Consider the following 6,851-nt stretch of genomic DNA (forward strand, 5'->3'; position numbering starts at 1 on the left):
TCCTCAGATATTTTAAGCCTTGACCTTTTCTCTTCTCTGTCCCTCATGCTGGGCACGCAGCTCCTTTTATACACTTCAGGACTCTGCCCCTGAAGTCTTCCAGACCTGAGTGTTGCAGTCTTCAATCAGGCCGGGGGGGAGGGGAGCTCCTCTCCCCCTTCCCTCAGAAAAGGGGCATGGCTTAACTCCTCTTTCTGCCTCCTGAATGGTGGATGGGCTTCACCAATCAAACCAGCAAGATGTCAAGCCTGGGACTCAATCCAAGCTTGAAAAGGCAAGCCTGCTACACTGGTTTCCCTGCTGAATTATTTTTCCCACTGGAATTCCACCAATATGATCCTTCATAATCTTTTCAAAGACCTTTTCAAGGATGAAGGTGAGACTGACTGGTCTATAATTACTCTGATCCTCCTTCCTCCCCTTCTTGAAAATAGGGACCACATTGGGCCTTTTCCAATCCTTCAGGACCTGACCTGAGCACCACAAGAGCTCAAACAGCTGTGCCAGTGGTTCTGCTATGACAATGGCCAATTCCTTCAGTACTTTCAGATGAAACTCACCTTTCCTTCTCACCTTTCTTATGAGAGTCAACCCTACTGACCTACCTGAGGGGCTGGAAAGCAAAGATCTGTACTGGATCTGACAGCTAGTGCCACAGAAGTAATAGTGGATTGATGGAGAGAAAACTGACAGGCTTGAAAGGCAGAACATGAGCTCTGGGTCTGCATCTGACAGTCTAACTGCTGAGAGAGGGAAGGAGGAAGAGGGCCTTTTGGGGAAAGAGGCAGGGTCCCTTGAGTACTAGCCAATCAGACCTGATCTGTAGCCTGGGTGTCTGTCACTTGTGTCATTGTCATTTATAAGTGATTGTGGTCTAGGCCCGGACTAAGTGGGATTCAACCATAGCAGGAGCACTTGCAATCAATTGTAGCCTTAACCACTTTCATTGAAAATGGCTTTCAGAAAAAATTGAAGACTGGTGTTGTTTTCTTCAATTTAACAGCAACATATGACACTGTTTGCATACTGGTCTTCTGCTGAAAATATCAGGAATGGTATTCCTGATATTTTCCCACATTAGGCCACTCATGTAGGCAAACTATTGATATGAGGTCAACACTTTAGAGTCTGCCTGGCCAACTGAACTAGCTCTTGGAGACATCAATCCAATGACCTCCCTTGGAGATCAGTACTGGCACCTCTTTTTTTTTCAACCTGTATATTAATGATCTACCTGTGACCAGCTCATGAAAATTTGGGGGTATTCAGGAGGAGGCTGGATAGATATTTGGCTGGGGTGTTATGACCCCAGCACTCATTCCTGCCCAGGGCAGGAGGTTGGACCTGATGATCTGTTTAGGTCCCTTCCGACCCTAAGCACCATGATACTATGATAAATCAAGAGGAATTCCTGAGCAAAAGGTGACAAGGAATTTGAAAGTGAAAGTTCCAGGGTCAATAATTTGCAAGACATCTTGGATGTGCATTGGACCAGGGTGTAGAGGAAGAAGGGATTGGTCCTTAGAAAAAGACCAATCTTAAAAACAAGCTAGAAAAGATCCATCATAGGCCTGCATTTCCTTCTGACCATAATAATGCTAACAAAGTTGTGGCAGGTGAGAAACTAAAGGACAGTGGAGTGTTGACCCTAGCTGGGGGATTGAGTGGTGGTTCAGGTGACACCCTGTCACAGGTGTCTATATATGTGCCCCAGGGTGGAGGCAGGGTGCTTTAATTAGAGTGGCTGTTAGGGTCACTGTAATTAAAACACGCACAGGATCACAGGTATTCCGTATCCCATGCCTTAAAATGGTGGTGGAGCTGCTTTAAGTAAACTTTGTTCAATCAGCTTTAGTTAAAGTGCCCCTGCTGCCATTTTTAAATGTGGGGTTGCTGAATACCTGTGATGCAGAAGCTGCTGGAGTGCACTAATCAAGTCTGCTCTGACACATGCTAATTAGCATGCATCAGAGCAGAGCTCTATCAAGGTTATAGGTGCCCATTGTGCCCCACTCCATTCATGGTTACCAGTCCTCAGTAACATTGCTCCTCATTTCCACCACACAAACGCTGAAGTAAGTTTACTAGCCAGACTCCACAATAATCCTACGCTGCAAGTGCCCTGGAACATATTCCACCCCCAATAGCTTGACTTCCCTCAAGATGCCAAATATGGTTTACCATTTCAAAATCCTTTGACTTTTCCTTATTTAGTCAGTGGTATGAAGAATGGTCAGCATAAGCACCAATCAGTCACCCCATCATCTCTAGCCCTACAGTCAGTCAACTGGCCATGTCATTACTGGGCATTTCTCAAACTTTTTCGAACTGGACAGGGTCACTGTGCCTCAAACCTATACCAATGGGGCCTTCGCAATGGCAACAAATGTTCTTGTGGATAAGATCAAACTATATCCTCCATTGTTGACTTGTATCCATTTAATATGTTACCTGGTGGCCTTCAAGCTGTTCACACTGGTGATGACATTGCCTTAAGATGGCCAACCACACATGCTAAATAAAAACTTGCATCCAGGCAGACAAAAAAGCCTGTAAAGCATGCTGGGATACATGCTCTGGAATCCCCTGGCTGGATGCTCTTAGCATTGCAAGCTGTGCACTTATGCACTTATGTACAGGTTAAGCAATTTGAAAACCAACCGGTAGAACTTCAACCAATTGAACTTCAACTGTGTGATTTGAATGTTTGTATGCACACTTAGGTGTGTAAACATGATTCACAAGATAAATCCAGAGATTTTAAATAGAAATTCATAGTTGTTATCTTTTTGAGTTCTTTGCAACAGAAAAACTGCTCTATTATTTTTCTGTAGTAAAAAAAAAGTACAAAAACTAAGATCTGGCATTTTATGAGGCATTCCTCAAGTCTATAAAAGTTGAGAACCACTGATCTACACCATGGAAATCTGCTTGACCCTCCTAATTATAGTGCCAGCATTGGAAACATTTTGCAGATTTAGTTCCTGCATCAGGAAAATAGTGCTTCATTCTAAGTAAGTAATGTTACTAATTTTAGTAAGACCATTTGAGTGCGTAATTAGTCACATGCTTAAGTATCTTGTTGAATTGGGGCTACACAGCACCATAAAGTGTGCAAACCCAAACATTACTGGAGCTCAGTTAAGAGCTCCCAAAATTGTGGATGGTTTCTACAGCTGGCACTGTGGAACTTGGAGAATGAAAAACACTAATGAAAGCTGAATATTTTTTTAGAATAAAACTGAACAAAATCCCTAAGGCAGATAACTGTGGAAAGTTTCATGAAACAAGGAGAGTTGAAGATATGATTCTATTTCTTCACTAAGGACACCAGTAAAACTGTAAGCCTTATGCTGGCGTGGCAAAGCATAATATATTAAAAAGAATTCTAATGTCTTTCTTTCTTTCATCTTTTTTTCATGTTTTCAAAGATAAGCACTGTATGAGATTAATATTAGAATGACAGAGACACTGAACTGGATATTCACAGGGGGGTTAGCATACTAAGCTACAGAATTTACTGATGGAATTGGCAAAACAAAGCAGGAAATATGGCATGCCCAGTGAAATATAGCAATAAGCTTTTAAAGACAGGCATTTTTATTTATGCTGAAACAACGGAGATATTTTGGATAGAAATTAAAAACTATATTACTATCAAGTGCTTTTTGTACTTGGAGAAATTAGACCAATAATAATAATTCTGCTGTAAGTGACAGAGCCTTATCAAGAAGTCAGATTTATGTCACTTTGAAAAAACAAAAGCAGGTAGGATATTTTTACAGGTTTTGCTGGTTTAGTTTCCTTTGCAGTTTCTTAAACTTATAGAAAGAACGTATTTTATAGCTAGTCCAAAAGCCAGATAGGGAAAGACAGGACAGTTGGTGGATGGGAGTTTTAAAGATGGAACACTGAAATATGAGCTCTGTGTTGCTCTGTGTGCAGGTAGCACATGTTCTAGGATTTCTGTATGTTGTAAAGCATACATGACAAATTCAAGCTGACATGGTACACTTTGAGCGACACATATTTATAACTGCAATAGGAAGCAGGCGATTTCATGTTTGCAGATGGCTTTAGAGAGACTGAAATACTGAAATATTGCCTGAAGTTCTGGTGTTCACATCTTTTAAAGGATATTGAAAAATTAGAAAGAAGAGCACAAAAGGCTTGGAAAATGTTTAGTAGTAAGAATAGAAGCTCTCAGTCTGTTTAGATTATCAAAACCATGATTGAGAGTTACAAGCACCTTTACAGAAAAAAAAAAAAGGTTTGAAAGGTTTCCTTAAACTAATGGAGAAAATCATAAGAAGGACTAGTGGCTGCAAGCTGACTCTAGATGAATTCAAATGAAAAGTAAGTTGAAATTGTTTAGGAAGATTAAACACTGGGACACACTATCAAGTGAGGTGGCAGTCCCTCCACTTTCAGTTGATATCTTTAAGACTATATACCTTTATGGAAGACTGCCTTAATCTAAAGCAGAAATTATTAAGTTTTATAAAGGTGTAACTGAGTAAAATTTATAGGCCTGTTAGCAGATCAGATTACATTTCTGATAGATTTATATAATAACTGACCAGAACTGAAACTCTCTTCCACTAAATGCTGGAACCCTAGAAAGAAAGAGAAAGGGAACTGGAACTTTAGTTCTGCAGAAAGGAAATGCAATCTATGGCGTTATCTCAAATATTTTCTAAGAAGATGAAGGAAAATGGGAAAACATCTCTCTCAAACTGCAAGAGGGAATGATGAAGTGGGAACCCCCTAAAAAATTAAAAAGAATTAAGGTAAGTATCTTGGTAAGGGCTTAAGCATGAGAAAATTTACCAGGGAAACACAAGTGATGAGATTAAGTTGGAAAGTTAAAATTGAAAAAAAAAAATCATAATTTATTTCAGTCAAGAATATTTTTAGAGAAATTTGTAGTTAACAAAATAATTTTAAAAACTGTTATAAAGTATGGAGATTCAAAACTGCTTTTGAATCATACAATCTGTACTGCCACACAGAAACTCAAGACAAGTGTACCCATCTTGTTCACATATGCATCCTGTTGGTGATCACCAACCCCCCTATAAGGTTTCTCTAAGAAGAAAAAGTTTGTGGCATGCTTTATCTCCTTTTGCTGCTTAGGACAAAAATGCACTTTGACATTATCTAAATAGATGTCATGCTAAGGGCAACACACTGCTCACAAAGATTCCATATGCCACCAATTATATGAATGTCATTAATACAGCTGGTTGTATTATTCACTGGCATCAAATTGCTGGATGAATTTGCAACTTTTTTCAGTTTATAAAGAATTTGTAACCTACCATCTCCACTGATGTATTCATTGTTCACATAGGATAAATAGTTTGTCAAAAATTCAAGACTATGTGTTCTTTGCAAACCATTTACTTGATTATGCTGTGTTATGTCCCATAAATCAGATTATCTTATTTTTACTACTTGGTTAGATGACAAGTTTTTTTAAAAAACAAGAGATTAACGAATGACGAATAGCAAAAACATTACATTGCTAGAATGAAATTGGATATATATCCTTTTAATGATGAAATATGTAAGATTGTAAGGATTTATGAACATTTTCATGAATAAACTAACAGCCACTAAGTGTTCACAAATGACAACTAATATGGTCTAGCAGATAACATGGAGCAACAGTGCAGAAAAAAAGGTGAATCATTTTTGGAGTATTTGACCATCTCTAGTTATTAAACAGGAGTAGTCAATCTATATATACAAATCCCTCACACCAAGGATATGAATTTATGGCAATTCAACAGAGCAAAGTTTAGCCTGATACAATAACACTTTTACTTTATTAGGGAAACAGATATAGCAATGCTCTATCCTTTCAAAATGTGACATTCAAACTGTAGAGTACATATTTTAGGTACCTGTAGCTGTTCTGATGTCTATTCTTAAAGCTCTAATGCAAAAAGTAGCTAGATTACTTTTGGTACAACTAATGTGCCATTGCAGTGTTTTTTTTCAAAATCTAGGATGCCCTTCCTATAGGAAAAAACTTTCCTGGATCTCAGAATATCAGAAATTCCAACATGGTACAAAGTAATAAAGAATCAAGATAGAAATTTGACTGGCTTAGCACTTTACAATACAATTCAAAGTCCAACTTGATATTTAAAACCTCTCTAAGATTTGGTCATTTTCCATGGTTCCACATAATAACTATTTCCCACTGGAAAATTCATAGAGTAACGGATTCATGGATGTTTGGGTCAGAAGGGACCTCAGAAGATCGTCGAGTGTGGCCCCTCCCACCCTGGACAGGAAAGAGAACTGGGGTCAGACAACCCCAGCCAGGTGCATATCTAGCATTCTTTTAAAGACCCCCAAGGTAGGGGAGAGGACCACCTCCCTTGGAAGCCCATTCCAGATTCTGGCAACACTTACCATAAAGAAGTTCTTCCTGATGTCTAACCAAAATCTGCTCTCTGTTAGTTTGTGGCCATTGTCCCTAGTTACTCCAAGGGGTACCTTGGTAAACGGAGCATCTCATATTCTTTGCTGCACCCCTGTCCCACACCAATGAATCTGTAGGCAGCCACAAGATCACTTCTCAGCCTTCTCTTGCAGAGGCTGAAGAGATCTAGGGCTCTCAGTCTGTCCTCGTAGGGCTTTGCCTGAAGGCCTCTAACCATATGAGTGGAACCCTCTAGAGGTTGTCCACATCCCGCTTGAAGTGCAGTGCCCAAAACTGGATATAGTACTCCAACTGCAGTTTGACCAATGCCACATAAAGGGGAAGTATCGTCTCCCTGGACCTATTTATCATGCACCTGATAATACATGATAAAGTGTGGTTAGCTTTACTGATC

Source organism: Crocodylus porosus, unplaced genomic scaffold, assembly GCF_001723895.1.
Source record: "Crocodylus porosus isolate Cpor-Errol unplaced genomic scaffold, CroPor_comp1, whole genome shotgun sequence".
In the NCBI taxonomy this organism is placed as follows: domain Eukaryota; kingdom Metazoa; phylum Chordata; order Crocodylia; family Crocodylidae; genus Crocodylus; species Crocodylus porosus.